At 42.2% G+C, this 23,647-nt stretch overlaps 1 long non-coding RNA gene across 1 annotated transcript; it reads right to left on the reverse strand.

Moving 5' to 3' along the window:
- Positions 1-417: 417 nt before the first annotated feature.
- On the reverse strand, positions 418-22,902 carry Gm34628. The gene is made up of 4 exons (XR_390589.2): positions 22,746-22,902; positions 2,229-2,321; positions 1,174-1,273; positions 418-679 (listed from the first exon to the last, which is right to left on the reverse strand). It is a non-coding gene; the product is annotated as a predicted gene, 34628 (long non-coding RNA).
- Between the last annotated feature and the right edge of the window lie 745 nt (positions 22,903-23,647).

A 23,647-nucleotide genomic window follows, 5' to 3' on the forward strand; every position in this document is an offset into this window, starting at 1 on the left:
TTCTGAGGAACCACCAGACTGACTTCCAGAGTGGTTGTACAAGCTTGCAATCCCACCAGCAATGGAGGAGTATTCCTCTTTCTCCACATCCTTGCCAGCATCTGCTGTCACCTGAATTTTTGATCTTAGCCATTCTGACTGGTGTGAGGTGGAATCTCAAGGTTGTTTTGATTTGCATTTCCCTGATGATTAAGGATGCTGAACATTTTTTCAGGTGCTTCTCAGCCATTCAGTATTCCTCAGTTGAGAATTCTTTGTTTAGCTCTGTACCCCATTTTAATGGGGTTATTTGAATTTCTGGAGTCCAGCTTCTTGAGCTCTTTGTATATATTGGATTTTAGCCCCCTATCTGATTTAGGATTGGTAAATATCCTTTCCCTATTTGTTGGTGGCCTTTTTGTCTTATTGACAGTGTCTTTTGCCTTACAGAAGCTTTGCAATTTTATGAGGTCCCATTTGTCAATTCTTGATCCTACCGCACAAGCCAGCAATGTCAGGCTTTGTTTTAACATATTAGAACATTGCATCTAAAGAGAAACTGTGACTCAGAATTACCAACCAACTCTGAGATGTCTTCACTCAACTTCAAAAACACCAGTTGAAATTTCTAAAGTATGCTTTATGCAAGGTAAGGTTTATGTAGCCTCTAAGGGATACTTCTATGGTTTATACTGTGAGCCTGTAAAAAGAATATCAGGAATAGGTTGTATTGATGAACCTCTGAAGGAGTGACAAAATTATCTCTCATGGCCCCACAGGAAGCACCTTTTTTTTTTAATTTTTTATAATTTTATTAGATATTTTCTTTGTTTACATTTCAAATGTTATCCCCTTTCCTGGTTTCTCCTCTGAAAAACCCCTATCTCCTCTTCTTCCCCCTGCTCACTAACCCACCCACTCCCAATTCTGCACCTTGGCATTCCCCTACACTGGGGAATTGAGCCTTCACAGGACCAAGGGTCTCTTCTCTCATTGATGACCTACAAGGCCATCCTCTGCTACATGTGCAGCTAGAGCCATGGGTCCCTCTATGTGTACTCTTTAGCTGGTGGTTTAGTCCCTGGGAGCTCTGGGGTACTGGTTAGTTCGTATTGTTGTTTCTCCTATGGGGCTGTGCCCCTTCAGTTACTTCAGTCCTTTCTCTAGCTTCTCCATTGGGGACCTTGTGCTCACCTTTCAAAGCCAGTCTTCTCATCATGTTTTTTCATTCAGACGCTCTGACCTATTTTTCTTCTGTGAGACGCCTGTGTTGGCATGGTCCCATTGGGTGACACTGTGAACCAAAGGGCAAGTTAATCACTTGACAACCTGAAGGTTCTGCAGAGTAGCATGTACAAAAGTCCTTGGCTGGAAAGATCGCCGTGGACACAGCTGTGGGTTCCTGCTTGACTAATGTGTAATTACAGTGAGTTCATAGCTATCATAATTGTCCATCACCTCATGACCGGGCCACACAGGAAAGGTGTTTCCTCTCAAACCTAGAGCATTTGGACAACTGTTTACAATAGAAATAATACTGGGGGTTGGTCTGGTATGGAATAGCAGGTCATTTTAAGTCACGTTCTACTAACAGGAAGGTGTGCAGGTTCCTGATGCCCAGGAGCTGATGTACTGTCATCACTAGCAAGGCCCCACTTGAGCTGAAAATAAAAACAATAACCACCTCCCCCAACCTATAATTTGAACTAGGGAGAAAATGTTCTCCCTAAACTAATTGGTCAAAAACACTTGAGAAGTGTTTGGGGATGATAAACGTAGCCCCAGTTCTAATCCATAATTCATTGCCTTGCCTCTTGAATTCAGGTTATATCCTAAGGTCTTTTCCCCATTAACATGGTATGTATACACGGGTATGCATAAAGTATTTTGTATCATAAGGTATAGAGAGAATCAATCATAACGCAGAGAAGTGAGCCTGACAGGCAACAGGTGAATCACATAGCCACAGTAGCAATAGAGGATACATATAAAATTTCTAGAGAAAGAACATTTTGGTAGAACATATATGCTCATTTAAGGAATTGTGCATTTTTTGGCTGCAGTTATTCTGTTTGGGTTCAAAAATAAAAAAACCAGCAACCTAAAAGGTCCCTAAACTTATCAAAGATCAAATGAGCTATAGTGATGGGCCCTATCCACAGGAGAATTTAGAATCCAGGGAGTGAACAGATACAGGAACAATGCTATAAACAAGCTTTCAGATTGTCAAAGCCAGGGAGAAAACTTACAAAGTTTCTCGTTGGGTCTCCAGCATGAGTTGATGTGTCTGGTGGCATGACATCCTTCTTGGCCATATAATTTCTCCCAGTGTGGCATACCTCCTGCTCAAAATAATCACCAGCTCCATTAAAGTTCATACACCATTAGACACACCCCACTGTGAGTACCCTCACTCACTCACTCACTGAAGATCTGAGATCTAGTGAGTCTTCACTTACTCCTCTTGTCTCCATGACATTATCATCCACGTTGGTATCATCCATGGTTCTGACCCATCACTACCACCCTTAGCTACATCTTGGGCCTTATTGATCAATGCTGTCCTACTCTGAAGCCTCTCTTATGACCTTCCTATGTTTGGGTGACCTACCAACCCACATCTTCTGCTATCCTGTATCTACAATCCTTTAGGCTAGTGGGGACCACTAGGTTACTGGTCCCACAGTTTGTTCCTTCTCAACACCTTCATCTTACACCCAAGTTCCTCTTACCCACATGAGTTTTCATAATCTATTTTAAAGTCACTCCCTCCATCAGTTTGCTCTGGAAACCTGAAAAAAAAAACCCTCTACCCTTATTCTGTAGTGCTGGGTAGGAGCCATAGTGTTAATGCTCAGAATCGGAAAGAATCTATGACTCTAAGAAATTAGAAACCTGGACAGATTCTGGGAATGCAGCAGTTCCCTCCACCCAATAAGTTGTCAGGGTTATGCATGTGCTTTCTGATATGCAGGGGAAAGAAATTAAAGCCTCATTAATATTGGATTGAAACTGAAAGGAGGTGGGACGCAAGAAGAATTTTAACTCCTTTCTGGAAATTAAACGTCTGGCTGTAAAATGAATAAAGTAATTGGAAGTGCCTGCAGTCAGAGCCTAGACCTGGACAGCAAGGCAAAGCTTTCCCCCTGCGTTCAGCATTGCCCAGTGGCTTGTAAATGAGGATGCCGAGTTCCTCAATAGTACCAGGGTCTGTGGTCAGTGTCACTTCTCATTACCCTGTCCATTCTGAAGATCTGGTTAGGACATTTCTTTGCAGAACAGGGGAATAACAAGGTAAAGTTCATGGCACCTCTCTAATCAAAACATCAATAATTGCCCATCATATATAATTGGGAAAATAGAGACAAGAAATATCTGGCACCAAGCAAGCAACCGATGATTGTTTTACTACATCATAAAATAGTGTAGATAACATAATGGTGCGTGCTATTGACACTAATTGGCTTAAATTGACCTAGTCTCCTAGTATTGACCATTTAAATTGCTTCTTTTGAAAAAAAATTCTATTATAAAACACATTTCCAGGAATAATTATTTTTAATAGAATCAATGTGTGTGTGTGTGTGTGATTCTGACTCTTTGTTTTTGTTAAATTAAATGGGAAAGAAGGGGGTAAAAGAATCAACAGCTACGATTGGTTTTCGAGGATTCAATCTGCAAGGCCAACTTGCCTTTTGGACATTTTGTACTTATTAGTTGTTTTTTTAAATACATTTTTAATTAAAATAGAATTACATCACTTTCCCTCTTCCCTTCCCTCCCTCCTGCCACTCCTAGGTATGCACTTTCCCTCCAACAAAGAACAATAACACTAAAGTTGTTTGATAAAGACTCAAGGAATCATATTAGTTTATATTTACCAAAAATTATTCACAATATATGTAAGTGTATATTAACCTCCTGTCTTTAAAATAAATAAAGAATTTGGATGTGCTAAAATGCTCTCTCAGATCCTCCACCTATTGGATAACAATGCAAAGTATTCACACATTACCCAGTGGCATGTAAATGAGGTGCTATATATAAAGGACGTTGGGCCATCGGTGCTGACAGTGCTCCCCACAAGAACTGTAGACTAGCAACACACCAATGCCAAGCAAAAGAAAGCTTCTTTAGAATGGTTGGTCAGGTTAGTCCAAGTTAGTCCCAAAATAATGCAGACTATTGGTGTAGCTCTTATTCGCTTCTCAGAATCTGGACATAAGCCACTATTCCAGAAGATATTGCACGCTCAGAAAAACAGAACTCTAGTGCTCTGAGCTGGATCTAACCTGAAAACCTCCCTCTGAGGTAAAGCTTCCATCATACCAGAGAGTACAGTTGGTGGATTTTTTTTCCTTGAAGTGGAAGAGAGCATTGAAAGAAAAACACACAGTCCTTAAAGAAAAGGAAAAGGTTTAAGCTGGCACATCACTGGCATTGGCCCCCGGGATCATGGCACAGCTCACTCTTCCTCAGCAATAATTGTAGGGATGATATAGTTCTGAAAGTCAGAACACTGGCTGCCATCAGCACAGGATTTCATGAATAAAATTAATCAAAGTACTGGCTCAATGTAGATCTTGATCCCTCGGCCCATATAGTGACCTACTGCTGCTGCTTCCCAAGCTCAAAGTACATTCAAATCCTGTACACACACACACACACACACACACACACACACACACACACACACACACACACACACACACACATACACACACACACTTACCAGAACTCACGAACACTGAAAAGCTCTGGGTTTCTATCAATCTCTCATGAAGAGTCAGGACTGTGTTTCAAAACCCTATTGGAGAGGTTCATTAAAAAAAATGCATAACGAGAAAATTGATTGCATAAATTTTTGGTTATTTTGGCTTCAAACAGAGTCTAATATTAGTTTCTTCCCAAGAATTCCTATGTGCTTTCATGCACTGGTTGTTATAACTCTGTACTCTAATAATCAAAATTAGCTGTTGTTTGGCCATTTGGGCAGAGATATATATTGATATACAGTTTAAGCTTTAAAGCCTAAAGTTTATTTAGGCTTCCTTATCTATGTTCCCATGACACTTCCTTCCTACCTCCATCCTCTGGCCCAAGATAGTAACAGATGGCATAAATCTTGCAGAAGCACCAGACATGAGCATTTCACATGGAGCTGGTCTATATCACAATAACAACAGGAAACATTTGTTGAGTATATACTGGGTGTCAGATACATACAGAGACCTTTTACAGAGATAACCTTCCAAGAAAATTGAAAATAATTGAATTTATTAGTCCTACCAGATTACTAAAGAAAAAGTGTAGTGCCCCTTGATAAATAAACAAAGTGTCACACTCACTGCTTGGGTCTATTTCTAAGACTTTGTTAAGAATTAAATGAATGTGTTTATGAGATAACTGGTAAGATGCTAATTGATCTGAAATAACCTTTACAGGCAAGGAAGTGGTTCCATACATAAAGAGCCTGCTCTGCAAGCTTGAGAACCACAGTTAAGACTCTCCATATCTGTGGAAGAAGCTGAGTGTGGTGGTACCTGCCCAGAGCCACAGAGCTGAAGAGTTAAGAGATGGGAGTATCCTGAGGGCTTGAGGGTCAGCCAGTTGACTGAATCAGGGAGTTCCAGGTTCAGGGAGAGACCTCACCAAAGATAGATAGATAGATAGATAGATAGATAGATAGATAGATAGATAGATAGATAGATAGATAATAGATGGATGGATATGAAATGTGATAAAAGACAGCTGACATAGTTCTCTGGACATCATATGCATGCACACAGGTACATACACTTGCATATATATACGTATATGTGTATATATACGTATATATATGTATATATATACATGTATATATGTATATATACGTATATATACACATGTGTGTATGTATGTATGTATGTAAACTAAAGATCATTTTAGAAGCTCTGTGGAAACAAGTTAAGTTAATGGATTTCTGTGTTAGATACAAAGACTTGCCATTGTCTAACTAGGTCATACCTTTAAGCGTGAAGCTATCTTTCCACTTCACTGAAAGAATTGATTTCTGTACCAGTACAACTCTACAGGTCATTCTCTGTCCCTGTCAAGTGGTGGTCTAGTTCAGTCAGTAGAACACCTGGCCTCCATGTACAGAATATGCAATAGTTATTTCCATATGTATTTCCAAGTGTGGAGTGCTTTTCAAAAGAAACTGAACATAGCAAAACTAGTGCAGCTGAGAGACCAGTGCCATCCTTCAGCAGGTGGGCAGGAGGTCTCCTCTTACACATGTAGCACAGCTTAATGAGACTACACTAGTGAAATGCAAAAGAGAAAGGAAAAAGGAAGAGAGAAATAAAGAAGAAGAGACAGAGGAGAGAATGGAGGACGGGAACGGAGGGAGAGAAAATATAACAGAACTGAGTTTGAAGTTGTATCCCTTATACTTCGTGCCTGGATTCCCTAAAAATGTTATTTGGTTAGAGATTTTTCTGATTCAATTGTGTTTATGGTTCTGTCAAATCAAGGGAATTAGAACTACATACTAACAATATCTGAAGAAATACAGCAATAGGCTGGAAGGCTGACATGACTGGTGACTTGCTCATGCCGTAGTGTTGATTTATCCCAATGGTAAATTCTCTGCAGTTAGAGCAAAGAGGCCACACTGCTCATTGTTACAATGCTTGTTTAAATGACATCACTTGGATTTTGATCTATATATTATTGTTTGGATTTTTTTTCCCTTCTGTGTCACATTTTTTAGGAATAAACACTTCTGCATTTCATATGCTAATGTTCAAACCCTCTGGTCTGAAAGTGATATATTTAGCCCGAAGCTGAGAAGAAAAAGAAATAACCTTATTATCTCCTTGCTAATTAAAATAAAAATAAATATAAACTCAGATGCTTATAGAATTTAATTTATTTTCCCTCTTGGAATCTTAAGCTTTTAATCTATATTGACAGAAGAAAACTCTGCTGACCCAAATCAGAATGTGTTTGGAACAACTGGAGTGAACTGGGCAGACAGTTGGATGAATCATAAAATACTGCCTTACAATCTCAGGATGGGTAATGTCTGTGAGATGCTCACTGTTTGTGTCTGTCTAACAAGAAATACCCTCCAAGAGTCTCAACAGTCATCCCAGGAGATTCCTAATTTTGGTTTTTAGTAGAAATTAGATATCTCAATGAAATAAGAAATGGAAACAAAATGGTCATATTTTCAGTTTTTCTCAGCATCAACCAATGTCTAAAAAATACAAAGTGGAATGTAAGAACTCATTCTTAAACAAAATAAACCCTCTTCTACAGAGACAAAGCATTTCTCCCTGTCCAGGTTCACCTGGCTAGTGATGATGCGAACACAGATGGGCTTCCAGGGTTCTTTCCTAAACAGCTACATGTATAAAATGTGAGTTGTCAGAAAGGAAAGATGATTAAATCATTAACTTCTAAAATCAAACTGGAAAAATACTGCAAATAAAGTGACCACTGATGAGTGCCACCAAGGCCAGACATTTTGCCAAAATTATTGCTTTAATCCTGTAGTTTCTTGGAGGGTAAATGGCATTTTCTTCCTTTCAATAGGGATGACCATCAAGGCTAGACATTTTGCCAAAATTATTGCTTTAATCCTGTAGTTTCTTGGAGGGTAAATGGCATTTTCTTCCTTTCAATAGGGATGACCATCAAAAATAGTATCTACAACTTGTGCAGCATGGCATAGGACTTCCCATTAAGAACTTTAGCATTTTAAATTTTAGCCTAAAAACCTCTAGGCCAAGAAGCAGTGGGTAAGAGGAAATCCAAACTAGTTCCTGAGAAAGCACAAATTAGAAAATGCATTTGAACTTAAGCAACGACAGGGCATACGGTGGAGTTCACATGGGAAGATGTGGTCCTTGCACACACTCACATTCTGGGCATGCCCACAGAGGTCTGTGTAGCTCCTCCAACATTGTAGCACCCCTCTTACATCACACATCGGCCTCTAAATTTGAAATGTTCCTGTTATGATAAAAGCTCAGGACAAGTGTCCACTGTTTTCCTAGGGCTGCTCCATTCTGAATGTGACTGTAATGGGATATAATCAGAAAACTCACAAAACAATTCCCTGCATGCTGAAAATTCATATTTTCAATCTTTGTAATGAATCATTTGAAGGATAATATTACCATGAGAACCTCCAAATCATAAACAATGCCCATCAAAGTCCACAGCTGTGGCAAAAAGCGAAAACCAATAATGTATTCAGCTATCCAAAAACAACAAAAAGATACAACTAACTTGGAGAAACTGACTAGCTAAATTTTCCTCAAATTTACTTTGACTGAGTGGTCTTGAGTTGTGGTTAGTTTCTTGATCTGTTCTTGCCAGCAACGAGAACTTTGTATGAATTAGTCTGAAGAGCAGTTGGTGTGTTTGCTGGGTTTTCAACAGGACTCAAATCTTTAACCAATAGATAATAAAGGTTCAACTACCCTGGAATGCAGTTTTCAGAGAGATCAATCGGTGGCCTTCACAAGGTCCATTCTATACATACCAGACATCATAGTTGGAATATCATGCTGTGTTGGATCATTACTGACTTCGGATTTTTCCCCAGACTCTTAGTCATGTGTAAATAATTTTTCTTCATATATAGTATCTATCCACTCCAAAACACCAAGAATGGCATTGAGTATGCAGAAATAACCAAAGTGTCCCATGAGGCACAAAGCCTACTGAGGAACAAAATATACCACTAATGACAGGATAGTCTGGTGACAGGAGTCCAGAGGCTCTTTGGAGTCTTAGCTCAGGACCTTCTTCAGCAAAGGTCAAGGTAATTTCTGAAGAAAATATGAAGCCTGATCAAAGTCCTAAATAACAGACAGAAGACTGCTGGATAGACACAAAGCAATGGGGGTTGCAAAGGGAGGGAGCCTGAGGTAGTCAATATGGAAGAATGAATTAATACTGAGTCTTTGAGCATCTGATTCTCTTAAAATGGGTGACTGACAGGGTCTTGCATGTGATGAAGATGATATCTCAAGCAGGCTTCCAGATTTCAGGAGACAGACTGAGAGATCCAGATGACTTGCTAAGTTAAGAGGAGCCTGAGATAAAGGAACAAGGCATGAGGGCAAAAGATCAAAGAGCCAAGAGTTTGTAGGTGCTACCATAATAGACCAGCCACAGAAAGGTTGTCTTGAAGAGTCCTCTGCCTATTTTCTGCAGAAAGATTTACCTCCACTCTAATCTAAGATACCAGATCAGGAATACCCAGAGGGATTGTAGTTTAATTTGTGTCTACATAAATAAACTTTCCCACTGAGAATATTATTTGAATCCAGTCAGAAAACACAAATCATTCTAGGTATCCACTAAAAAGGACTTTAGTACAGGACTTATTTATATGTGTGGTTGAGAAGATGGGCAGGAGACAATGAGTTAACGCAAAGAATAAAAGTGGTCAGGAACTTCTTTCACACCTAAGGTTTGTGAAATCCCAGGGTTGTTTATCATCAGGAAGATATTGGAACCACAGTAGCCCTGTCCAGTAGGATCTAAAGTCTTAGAGCCACATTGGTTGGCAATGAGGGATACTATCAAAAACAGGAGTTAGATGGAAGATGTCCTGAGTTATCTGTTGCTGCCTTATATTTATCTGCCAGCTTCATGTATTCCCAAACCAACCTAGAAGCCAGACAACATAGAAGATAAAGAATGGGGGGAATGAGGGGTCAACAGGGTCTCTGAGAACACATAGACAAATGACTAAGAGACAAATGTAAGAGAGGATGTGGGCAGAGCAAGATTGTGAGGCACCATGTGCATAACTTCTTTGGGAGTGAGCACTTCAAAGGATGTTCATTTAGATGCTTTTCTTTTTCCGTTATTAAAATAGTTTTTATCGACTCTCTAGGAATGTCAACACCATGCAACCCAACCCCATTCATTTCCCAGTCCCTCCATATCTGCTCTCCATCCCTGTAACCTCCACATAGAAAGAAAAGAAATTTTTAAATGACATTTTTAAAAAAGAAAAAAAAAAAACCTCTTGCTGACCACTATGGGCAGTGACCTGATCCTCTATCAACTACAGACTAGTCATAGATGTTTCTCCTCTGTCTTTCCTACCCCTTCATCACATATTCATCAGTCCTGTGGCATTGGGAGCTGCAGTATTCATTTTTGACCAACAGCTTTACTTGCAAATGTTCATTGCAATAAGTCATTGGTGTGGTTCAAGGCCTCTGGCATCTGCTACGCTATCAATACTGGGCCCTCATCAAAACTCCTCCTGAATTTCCTACTGTCGCCCTGAGTCTTGGAAATCCTGAGGGTTTGTTTCTGTAGGACTAGCTCCTTCAGACGATCCAGCCTCTAATACACAGAGCAGATGTTGGAGAGAGCTAACTCAAGGCCCTGGAACTGGGCCTGGGTGATAGTTGAGTTAGTCAATCCCAGTCTCCGTTGCCCCCTTCCCCCATCAGCAGGTGAGGGGCAGGGCCAGCTTCCACTTGCCCATGCCACACGGGGCAGTGTGATAGTTTGTATATGCTCGGCCCAGGGAGTGGCACTATTAGAAAGTGTGGCCCTGTTGGAGTAGGTGTGGCCTTGTTGGAATAGATTATGTCACTGTGGGTGTGAGCTTTAAAATCCTCATCCTAGCTGCTGGGAAGTCAGTATTCTGCTAGCAGCCTTCAGATGAAGATGCAGAACTCTCAGCTTCTCCTACACCATGCCTGCCTGAATGCTGCTGTGTTCCTGCCTTGATGATAATGGACCAGAACCTCTGAACCTATAAGCTAGCCCCAATTAAATGTTGTCCTTATAAGAGTTTTCCTTGAGTTCCTCAGAAAATTGGACATAGAGGATCCCGCAATACCTCTCCTGGGCTTATATCCAGAAGATGTCCCAACCGGTAAGAAAGACACATGCTCCACTATGTTCATAGCAGCCTTATTTATAATAGCCAGAAGCTGGAAAGAACCCAGATGCCCCTCAACAGCGGAATGAATACAGAAAATGTGGATGCTCACAGTCAGCTATTGGATGGATCACAGGGCCCCCAATGGATATGCTATGTTCATACCAGCCTTATTTATAATAACCAGAAGCTAGAAAGAACCCAGATGCCCCTCAACAGAGGAATGGATACAGAAAAAGTGGATGCTCACAGTCAGCTATTGGATGGATCACAGGGCCCCCAATGGAGGAGCTAGAGAAAGTACCCAAGGAGCTAAAGGGATCTGCAACCCTATAGGTGGAACAATATTATCAACTAACCAGTACCCCTGAACTCTTGACTCTAGCCGCATATGCATCAAAAGATGTCCTAGTTGGCCATCACTGGAAAGAGAGGCCCATTGGACTTGCAAACTTTATATTCCCCAGTACAGGGGAATGCCAGGGCCAAAAAGTGGTACTTTTGGGATAGCATTGGAAATGTAAATGAGGAAAATACCTAATAAAAATATTTTTTAAAAAAAATAAGAGTTTGCCTTGGAACTGAAGGAGCTGAAGGGGTTTGCAACCCCATAGGAAGAACAGCAATATCAACCAACCAGACCCCCAGAGCTCCCAGGGACTAAACCACCAACAAAAGAGTACACATGGAGGGACCCATAGCTCCAGCTGGATATGTAGCAGAGGATGGCATTGCCTGGCATCAATAGGAGGAGAGGCCCTTGGTCCTGTGAAGGCTCAATTCCCCAGGGTAAGGGAATGCCAGGGTGGTGAGATGGGAATGGGTGGGTAGGGGAGCACCCTCAGAAGCAGGGAGAGGGGGAGGGATAAGGAAGTTCCAGAGGGGAAACCAGGAAAGGGGCTAACATTTGAAATGTAAATACATAAAATATCCAATAAAAAAAGACAGAGAGAAAAACAAATTGCCTTGGTCGTGGTATCTGTTCACAGCAGTAAAACCCTAACTAGGATAGACTGGATCAGCTCTCCTGAGTGCAACTGCCTGTGAGGGGTGGGGCCAGTTCAGCAAGGCACTTGAACATCGACATCCACATGGCCTTTGGTGGCATTAACACAGACCCCAACTGCTGTATGACCACATGACATGGCCCTCAGTAGCAGGTGGGCCAGGACATCACCATAACCTGAGGTGGCGGCACAGGCCACTCAGATCAGTATGGCACCCAGTGGCAGCATAGGCTCCTGGCATCAATAATGCCTCAGGAAGCAGTGCAGACCACAAACATCTGTATGGCCCAGAGTAATGACATCAACATAGTCCTGACCCTCGATGGCAGCCTAGGCCCAAACATCACTGTGGCCTTGGGTGGCTTTGAGGCTCCTCATATCAGCCTGTTCCTCACACTGTCAAGTTTTCAGTGCCTCCTCCTTCTAGAGTGCACAAATCACTCTTTCTTTCCCTCCTCTCCATCACATATCTGTACATTATAGCGGCACCACAGCCCCAAGCCACAAGGCCAGTCTAGGCACTTGTGTGTCTTCCTGTGGCTATGGGGTAGATGCTTCTCATCTTGATGTTTATAAAGATGGTTCTGAGTGTGTATGGAAGGTGAGTTCAGAAGGGAGACTGTAAAAAGTCTAGATACTATTGATATTTCAAAACAGGTTTGTTTAAGTAGGATTGAGAGGTTCTATATCTAAGTCAGGGCTTTCTAGAGGAATAAAAGTCATAAAATGAAATATACATGAACATGGAATTTAATAAAATGGCCTATATTTTAAGGCTATTAAATATTAAGAAGATATATATTAAAAGGGAGTTTATTGGAATGGCTTACACTGGTGAGGCTGTGTAGTCTAATAATGATCATCCTACTGAAGAGGCTGAGAACACAGTGGTCTCTCAGTCTATGAGTCTGGATGGTTCAGTAGTTCCAGCTTGATGCTGGGTGTCAGAAGGATCCCCAGAGAGTCACAGATCTTTACTCCATGTTGGAAGCTCCAGAAACTAAGTTCAGATGTCAATTAAAGGTGAGCAGAGACAACAACAAGATGGATGCACATACCACCAAGAAGCAAGGCAATGTGGGCTGCCACCAGAAGGTACCAACCACACTTGAAGCTTGTGGAACCTTCTCTCTTCACTCAATCTTTCCTGGAAATTGCATCACAGCCCTGACCAGAATCATGTCTCTTAGTTGATTGTAGAACCAACCAAGTCAACAATCTAACAGCACCATGTGATTCAACATATTTCTCTTCTGTGTGAAAGATAGATAGCCATATTGATTTTGAACAATATGTTTGATGTGTGAGTGAGTGAAATGGCACAAGGGATGTTTCACATTGAAGCTCACTTGGTAGTTGTCTTAGTCAGGGTTTCTATTCCTGCACAAACATCATGACCAAGAATCAAGTTGGGGAGGAAAGGGTTTATTTGGCTTACACTTCCATACTGCTGTCCATCACCAAGGAAGTCAGCAGGTCAGGAAGCAGGAGCCGATGCAGAGGCCATGGAGGGATGTTCCTTACTGGCTTGCTTCCCCTGGCTTGCTCAGCCTGCTCTCTTATAGAACCCAAGACTACCAGCCCAGAGATGGTCCCACCCACAAGGGTCCTTTCCCCCTTGATCACTAATTGAGAAAATGCCTTACAGTTGGATCTCATGGAGGCATTTCCTCAACTGAAGCTCCTTTCTCTGTGATAACTCCAGCTGTGTCAAGTTGACACAAAACTAGCCAGTACAGTAGTATTATACTCTTTAGCCTTTTAAAGGCTAGTTATGCTGGATGATTTGTTATGAGAAGTGGTATATGTCATTTCCAGGCAAGTGCAGGTTGTTGCTAGTGTAAGACACTCAAGAGTCCCTGTTCTCCCTCTCTTCATAATAAGGAACATGTGACATGGAAGCCTGAGTCTCTTCCCTAGCTTCCTTTCCTGTTGCTTTGAGAAGAGAACATTACAAAAGGCAACTTAGGAGAGACGCTATTTTTAGTTCACAGTTCCATGTTACAGTCCATCACTGTGAGGAAGACTGCAGGAACATTACAGCCAGTCAAGATCAGAGAGAAACAAACATACATGCCAAATTCTCAGACCACCTTCTTTACTCTTAAGCACTCTAGGATCCTTGCCTAGAGAATGAAGCTTCCCACAGTGGGCTTAGTCTTTCCACATCATTTAATACAATCAAGACAATCCCCTACAGGCATGCCTACAGGGCAACTTAATATAGACAGTCCCTCATTAAAAACTCTTACCAAGTGATTCCAATTTCATCAAGTTGGCAATTAAAATTATCACAGTCATCCAATAATCAAGCCTTGTACAGAATCCTCTAGCAAACCCTTAACAATAGGAGCAAGACGAAGCAAACCTCCAATGCACAGAAGTGCTGGTGTTGCCATTTCAGCAAAACAACCACACCATCCAGCACAATCAATCCTGACAAATATAATAGCCATCTGTCCTTGAGCAAACCATTGCAAGCCTCAATCTTCTCAGCTATCAAAAGTAGGAGTGATACAAGTCTCACTAGAGTATTGTGATAAAATTAGATAGTATTTGTGAATATAATTCATCGCTGTGGGCTTTCTTATTAATAAGTCAATGTATGGCACTACCATTCCCTTTTTAAGAAGTCATATAATGAAGGAAAAGATTTCATTCAATGTTGCATTCTCTCTTCCATTTATAAGAAATCTTTTTGTTTCAACTGCTATTCTCCAGCTACTACAAGGTCCTGGGTAAAACTTTATATACTGGGCTGACATCTCAGGAAGATCAGGTATATCCCTTGTTGCCAATATGAGTAGATGCCCATTGTGTCAAGGAATGTCTTCTATAAACCTTTATACAGTGTGTCCATTTATACACCTTAACATGCTACTTTCAGCACTGAATGGACCAAAATACCTATTGTTGTTATTCATATTATTTATTGTTACTATTATTAACAGTACTATTATTTTTATTATTGGTGTGTGTACATGTGTTACAGTACAGGTGTGGAGATCATAGAACAACTTTACAGAGTCAGTTCTCTTTTTCTCCACCTTTATATGGGTCCCAGGGGTCAAACTCAGGCCAGCACTCTTCTGTGGTAAGTGCCTTTTTCCTGATGAACTATCTTTCTGGGTCTCTACAAACTCTGGATTCATTTTATTCAATTAGGAATCCCAGAAGTAGAGTACTAACATTCCATGTGCATAGAATTTTGTTCTTGTCATGGTATCCAGAGTTGCTGGAGCTCAATTTAGGATAGAGACTTGAGAGCCAAAAATGTACAGATGAAAGGAGAATGTCCAGAATTATTCTATTAGTGACAGCAATCCACATGTTTGACCACATCTACACATGGCAGAAGTATACAGTATGGCAAGTGGGGATATTCAGCCATTCCCTCAATAAACACTCAAGAAAGCCCTTCTCTATGCTTGAACTTCAAATAGCAAACAAAAGTTGACACTGTCTCTGATCTCAGTTGCTTACCATCTGAAGAAGAGGCACACATCACCAAAACTGTCTCAGACTCATACACAGGGACCTGGGACACGTGATGCAATAGCTTTCATGCCATGAGAGTGTTGAGCCTTCAAACTAGAAATTCCAAGGGTGAACTCTCATGCTATGAAATGCTAAAGCAAGCAGGTGTTTGTAGTGGAGAGAGAAGACTATTTCATGCAGAAGGAAACCACATGCAAAGGTGCCAAGTCAGATGAGGAGAAGAGAATAAAACTGGAGAGATGGCTCTGAGGTTAAGAGCATATATGTTCAGTTCCAAGTACCCATAGAAGGCAGCTCACACCTCCATAACTCCAGTTCCATGGGATCATGTGCCCTGTTCTATCCTTCTTGGACACCTGCATTCATGTGCACATACTCGTACATGACCACACAGACATACGTATGACTAAAGACAAATTAAATATGTTCTTTAAAGTCTGCTCTTTGAGTACTAGGGACTAGGTCTGGGGCTTCAACATTCTATCCAAGCTCTAAACCCACTTATTACATTATTGTGAGAAAAGGTCTCATTAAGTTTGCCAAGGCAAGTCTTGAACTTGTGATCCTCCTGCCTCAGCCTCCCAAGTAGCTGAGCTGACAGGTCTATGCCACCAGGCATGGCTGTCAATCTGATCTTGAGTGGAAAATGTCTTCTAGGAGAATAAGACCCATCCAAATGTGGCGGTGAGTTAAATGAAATATCAGGATATAAACTCTTCGGTCAAAGACGTTTTGTCACCCATTGATGTATCTAGAATAGTGTTTGGATTGTGGGATGACTCAGTAAATACTTGTTGAATGAATTTTAGGAAAAGATATGCAGAGCCAGAAGAGGAAGCATCACTTCCAGGGATGGAAGAATGTGTCACGGAGCAGCATATGAGACCATGTAAGGTCCTGCTTAATGGAAACAGAGAATCAAAGTGTCCTGAGGAGGTGCTCCAGGGAGAAAGACCTGCTCAGGCAGAAGGCAGAAAGGCCAGAATTACCTAGACAGAATGAGTTCACTGGAATGCAGGGTGCATGTAGGGAGTCATCTCAGGTGAGATCACAGAGGTAGGTTAAGGTGAACTACAAGGGGGCCATCTTGAACGCCAAAGTTTATTTTCCGAACTGGTCTGTGTCTCTTCACTTGCATTTGGGTTTCTCACTCGTGAGAACGTTGTGTGTAAGAGAAGATAGGGGCCAAGAAATCTAGCTCTCTAGAAGCAAGAACTCCACACCAATGTGATGACAGATCTCTTTCTTTGTTCTCTATTTGGGAATTCCAGAACACAAGCCAATCCCTCCTCAGTGGGGCCACCCGGAGCAAGTCTTCCTTGTATCTGACACGTGGATCTCTCAGCCCCAGCTTATGCTTGCTGTACCCTTTGGGAGGCAGAGATATGGAGCTATACAAATGCCAGCTGGAATTCCAGTCCGATCCATGGAGAAGCATGTGCTGCAGCTCCGCCCTGCGGAAGTTCTAAAGGAGTGCTGAGCCCACCGAGACTCCAGGCTCCTTCTGCTTGCCACTACTAATATACATCCAACTGCCTTGGACAAATCAGAGCTGTTGGAATAAATTACTGATCACAAGACTTCTGAGTGTTAGCTGGAGAGAGGAGTATAATTCAAGAAACGCAGATTTTTGAGATACAAGGAAGCAGTTGAGTGAGGAGAGATGGAGCAGCAGAGAGTGCATAGAAGGTGGAGTGGGTCTGGCACATCATCCAAGTTTCATTAAGTGTTTGTTCCATGCCTCAGTGGATTCTGCAATCATCTCTATAAGCAGAATAACCCTACACACCTATATCTTCTCTAGCCCACCTATGCTAAGCACTGCAGACCTAGGCAACGCCCAAGTTTCTACTCCTCTGAGTCCTAAGTGTAACATTCTTCTCCCTCCTGTCTGGAGCTCTGTTAACACTAGAAGCAGGGCTGTGATCAGTAGAGGGCTTCTTAGTTCAAGGTATATCTCCAGTTTTCTTGGCACCTTTGTATCATCCAGCCTTCCCACCTCAGCAGGGATGGAGCAATGAAGCATCCATTGTATGCCAGCTATATGCCAAGAACTCTCCTTACATTTTTTTTCAGACAATCCTTCATGCCTTATGAAACAGGTACCACAATCTCCTACTCCACAAATTCAAAAATTACAAAATCACTTGCCCAAGGACATAGAATAGGCCAATGACCCAGTGAGACTTAAAGCCTCTCTGTTGCCTGGTTTGGAACATGTAGTCATCTCTGTGCAGCATCAAGTTGCCTTTTGGTAGAATTGTTGTGAGAACAGGTCAGGAACCACACTTGCCCCAAAGGAGAATTTAGAGTCATGGGGCTTGGGACTGATGAGGAACAAACAGAGGCCCCCAACATCTAGAAGCCTCAAGCCACATGATAGCTGGACTGGACAAGTCATAAAGGTTTCTCTCCTCCCTGAGGTACTTCACTCCATGTTCCCAGAGATAAAGAATCCCTCCCAGCTTGCTTTCAGCATCAGAGATACTCTCTTCCTTTATACAAGCCAGCCCAAGAAACCCTAGAAGCACATAGGATTGGAATCAAAGCTGCAGCGAGGCCTCCCAGAGCATTCTGCCTGGGGATGCTGACAGATTGCTAAAGTTGCTGGGAGGTCTGCTAGGCTCTGTGGTGGGGCTGAGGACATCATCCATCCATCCATCCACATGAGAGTGCCTGAGGGGGAAAAGCCTCATGGCTCGCAGCCCAAGATGGCTTTCTTTCCTCCAGTCAGGCTTGAGAGTGAAAATGACCTCAACTTCCATCGGCCTTTGAGTTCTTACATAGCAGCTGCCAAGAGTCCAGGGTCTCCAGAAGCAAATGGGAAGGCTCAAAGCAGCTTCAAGGATCCTAGACATGCTCATTCTGGTCTCATCCAGAAAGTAGCACCTCATGGCACCTCTAAAGCACCTCATGGTACCTCTATAGTGGGTGCCTAGGATAAAGGCAACACAGTTCCCTAAGGGAATGAAGATAGAAACAAGTCTCTTAGATCCTCCTTCCAGACTCTTGTCTTAAAGTTCACAGAGAAGTTGCCCCACATCTGGACAAAAAGGCTTTCTTCATCTCTTGAATTCCAGGTAGAAATTCCATACTGTCTGGTCAGGTCTGTTTGTGCTGCAATCGGAATACTGAGTGTTCAGTAGCAGGTGTTAGCATGGAATAAATAGAGGAGTAACTCCCAGAGTTATGTGCTGCAGAAGTCTCTGCCATATTTACTCAAATACTTGATCTTTCTCCCCTCCCAACTGTCTGAAGGCCAAGAAGGAAATATTTGGGAACATTGTTTTCATATAGGCTCTCCTGTGCTGAGATCCCAAGGCTGTCAGCAGCCTCGGCTAAGGCAGGAGGCTTCAGCAAGGGTTCCAGCTGAGGCAGAGGGAGGGAGGCTGACCGCATCCTCACCATTAGCGTAATAATCACTTCCTCTTTAGTTTAAAGGGTAGCAATAATTTCTTTTGGTGCATTTCTGTAAAACACTCTGTGTGCCTATGAAGTCACTGAGAGAGGAAATTAAAAATTAGTCACCTTTATTACTGAGTGAATAACACAGTAACCACTCTTGACTTGGGCAAGGAAGAAACAAGAAGCAGAAACCCCACTGAAGCAACGGTAGGAGCAGTCTTTGCTGACACAGGAGTGGCTTGGACTTCAACATCTCCTGTCACCTGTCAGCAGTGTGACCTAGAGATTTTTTGTGAGCACCAATTTGGATATCGGTGCATAAAACAACCCAATCAACTGAGTCACATCGTACTAAGAAAAACTGATCGTTTATGTTTAGCAGAATTGAACTGATTGAGTTAGCAATGATTCAAAAAAAAAAGAGGTCAGCCATCAGAACCAGAAGGGTGGTATAGGGCTGGCTCTGTATCATGGGAAGACAGCACTTAGAGACAGGAAACTGAAGGCAGGTATACAGATGGCTAGGTCAGTTACAGCCTAGCACTGACATCCCATACAGTGTCTGATGGGATATCTTCCATAGAAGGCAGAAGTGAGACTACTATGATTCCTTGAGACTCTACTATTGCATTTATGACAAATATATAGTATGGTAGACATTTCAGTTAGTGTGTGAATAAAGGTAAATTGTAATTTGCTTCAAACATATACTTCAGCAAATCTTTTACTTGCTGTGTGAATGAAGGCAAATTACACTTTATTATCTAAGCACTCAAAGTTAAAGAGGCAGCCAAATTCAACTACTTTCTCCAATGTGGAGAAGGACATACAGAAAACTGCTTAGCAGCCCTTTGGCTCAGTGGTCTCTAAGTGGATCTTTATGGTATGACCGAGTCCAGATTGTAAATAATAAAATCAGTGTTAGTTTTAAGCAGAAAGGGATGGGAAGAATAGCCATGTTGAGGTGAACAGGCAACAGGGCCTGAAAACTGCAGCCGTGTTATAAGTACACTCATTCATCAGGAATCGATTCTAGAGAGGGTTAGGGAAAGGCTTTTAATGTAAGTGGTGTCCACAGGGCAGCAAAGGACCCAGAGAACAGTAAGAATGTTGGCAACAGTAGGAGCTGTTGGGGCCAGAGGATGGCAACTAAGCCAAAACTGTGCAGTCAGAGACAAACTCCCCCTCATTGCTTCAATGACAAGAGAGAGCCCTGGGAACATAAGGTGTCCCACCTAGTGAGCCTCGTAGTGTCCCAAGTTTAAGTGCCTTCCTTCCCAGGTATCCACAGACCTCAAGAGTCATGTGAGATGGCCTTATCTCTGTACCTGTCTTTCCAATACACTTATTATGTCTACCTGTGTTGATGTTTTCCTGCCCAGATGTCAGCTGCTGCACAGCGGAAGTAGTGGCTGAAGCTGCCAGCATTTGAGCCAATGATACACCCATCTTTCAGGGCCGGTGCTTGGGTGTGTCCAGGAGAAGAAAGAGTCAAGCCCAGAGAATGCCTTGACCATTGTTGGGGTGCTGCTCCTCCCTGCTGCTCCCTGTGTCATTTAGGCTAGGAGGATTAGGGTGTGCCTTGAGGTCAGTCAGGGGAATGTTCCATTTCCCCAAACGAAGCACGCAATTACAGAGGTCACAGGACCTGATCTTGTGAGCTTGTCATGCTTGTACTAGAGCCTAGGAAGCTAATGATTTACCTCACGTCCCTCTGTCCCCTTAGCGTCACGAAGCTGGAGCACCTTTCACACTGCCACTAATATACCATACATTTTCTACACCCTGCTCTCAACCTTGATGTCTGTGACCCATGAAAGCTCTCATTCATCTCTTCTAGCTCTGCTTAACAAGGACCACCATCTACAATCTCACAGGTAAAAATGACTTCACTATAGCTTCAAGCCCTCCACTGCCCCAGACTACCTGCAGAGGGAGTGGGCACAGTGAACACCGCAAAGATGTGGAAATTCTACCAAAGAAGAAAAGTCCAAGAGGTATTAGGTAGTCAATAAGTAGAAAATGCCCCAGATATATTACATTTTGGAATACCCACACCTATCACTCCTTTTCTGACCTTACTATGTGGGAACTTACTAAAGACTTCAGAATCATGTTTGGTTGAACCCAAATTTTGCCACACATGCATGGCCACAAAATGGACTCTCTTTGATCTTGTATAACACCAACTTAAAATCTTTAGAAAGCACAGTGAGAGGCTCCAGCCTTGTGTGTTTGAGGCACATAACATCTCAGTGAGATAAATCCTGAACCCTATTGCACATAGCAAGACATCCCTTGATGAACTGAATTGTAGGTTTGGCTTAAGTTAGAAACAGCAAAAGCTTAAATTCAAAACCGAAGGTATTAGTCATGTATCTCGGCCTTTTCCATTAAAACCATTGGATAGATAATCGAAATAGCCAAGACAAAAGAAAAGAAAAACAGATTGTGATAAACTTTGAAGCAGGAAGAACTATGAACGCAGGAAATGAAAGGCAAGTGGCCTCTTCAGTTGCAGATGGATCTAAGCAAGCAGATAAAGAGCACAGAGATGGCCCCGGAGCCTCATCCCACTGGGATCTAGCGCAGTAGCCATTGGTGTCAGAGACTCACGGGAAGGATTCGGCCTTTCTGGTATTACTACTTTTCAATCTTTGCTCACTACCCTGGTCCATTGATAGCTATTTCAGCTCTTGCTATTTTTATAGGAGATAGCTGAGCCTTCAGTATCCAGCAGCTTCCAGCTTCCTTAAACCCTGACCCTGAGCCACGTGAGTCTGCCAGCATCCCCTTAACACCTGCTTCTTCCCCAGGCTGTCAGACTTTGCCCATGTCTTCTCCTTGAGTAAAAGTCTTTCCCAGCTTCCCAGAACCAACCATCTATGTAGCCTACCCCAGGTCCTCCAAGGGGTAGGTGTAGAGGCCTCTGAGTCCCTTCTCACACTGCTCTGGCCTCTGCCATGGCTCTGTACCCTTTGGTTTGTGGAGTTGTAAGAGTTCTCATTCATAGCTTATTTTCCCTGGGCAGTAGATGAGGGATGATTCCAGAATAGGAAGAGAACACCATCCTTCCAAACCACTGATCTTCCAACCAGTGGGGAAAAGCAAAACACAGCGTCATTACTGGAACAATGTCAACTGATTGACAGTAGTTACTGTGAACAATGAAGGAAGGGATCTGCATACATTTATGAATCAGATGCACATCTCATATAATATTCAATTGTTTTGATTCTGTTGATAAAGTGTCATTGTCACAGCCTGATAAGTCAGAGTGACTTTGATCTCTCAACAAGGGCTAAGACCTAGAGGACATGTGTTAATTAAGAAGAAAAGACCTGAGCTCAGTGAGAGTGCTCATTTGCAAGTATGGGGACCTGAGTTCGAATCCTTAACTCTAATGTTAAATGCCAAGTGTCTCCAGGAACATACCTGTGTCCACAATGCAACAAAAGACAGAGACAAGAGCATTGCTTGTACTTGCTGGCTGTCAGCCCTGTTAGAGGTTTAGTAAGAGATCTGTCTAACAGGAATAAAATAAAGACTGATAAAGTAAAGCAACAGATAGTTTCTTCTGGCCTGAATGCATACACACACATACATGCACATATAACACACACACACAAACACACACATACACACACACACACACACACACACACACACACACACACAGATTTAAAATTTTAATGTTATTGGTACAGTGTACCAAGTGCTATGCATTTCCTATGCGTGACATCATCTAATCCCATTACCAATGTGGAAGTTTGCAATTTTTCCTCTATGTTACAATTTCAGGACTGAAGAAATTAATTTTCCATGAGATGATGCTAGTTTGTCTAGAAAACGATAGTGCTGGACTTTGAAGCTTGCCAATTTTGGTACCATGGGCTGTGCTCTTACCATATTGTAAGCGTGGTGGATTAGCAAAGGCAGGAACTTACTTCTGGGTAGTATGAAAGCAAAGGAGATGACATCAGATGCTCTCCAGAAACAGGAATTCCTTCCACCCAACGGAGTCTTCTCCTCAGAAGCTACTAGCAGGTCGCATTGTCCACTAAAGACAGAGGATCCGTGTTGGCTTCTTGGGTAGGGCTCTCTGAGTTCAAATCATTTCTTCTTTTAGGGCTTATTCTTATTTTTAATTTAAAAGTTATAATGAGTGGTATGTTTCTTCTATTGTATCCTCCATACATTGTCTAGGAGGTGTTTTTCTATCTTATAAATACAGGCATTGACACTCAGTGTTGAGCACTGGAGGAAGCAGTGATCCTCCTAAGACCTAGGGGAACAGAGACAGTGATTGTTTTTCAGCCTCAGACACTTGGATCAACTCATATGGCCTAATTATTACTACTCTCCTTACACAAGTTCCACAAAACTCAGTGGCACCTTAAGCCCTGTCACTGGCAAGCCACTCTCACACCTGAATATTATCTAAACTTTGTCTACTTCAGCTAAAGGATTTCAGAACCTTCTATGTGCTTTTATGTGAAGATCCAGATTCCTCATCCCTGGAATTGAAGCACAGAGATGAAACCAGACCTGGTCCCTACCAGGGTATTAGTAACTGGAGGCCAAAGCGTGTATCCTCTCCATGTCTACATAGCTCTAGATCCAGCCCAGAACATGTCTTACTGTGCACAAAATAGACAACAGACTTTAGCATACAGATGTAAGGGAAAATATAATGGTATAAATGACAATGTTCGAAGGAACCAGAATAGATTTTATTGTTTTCTTGGTTCTCATTATGTAAAACATCTGTTGTCCCCATTGTGTCCCATTCTCTTCTCTTCTTCACATGGCTCTCTTGACTATATTTTCACTCTCTTGTGCTGCCTTC

The sequence above is a fragment of the Mus musculus genome, chromosome 4 (assembly GCF_000001635.26).
Source record: "Mus musculus strain C57BL/6J chromosome 4, GRCm38.p6 C57BL/6J".
NCBI classification, from domain to species: domain Eukaryota; kingdom Metazoa; phylum Chordata; class Mammalia; order Rodentia; family Muridae; genus Mus; species Mus musculus.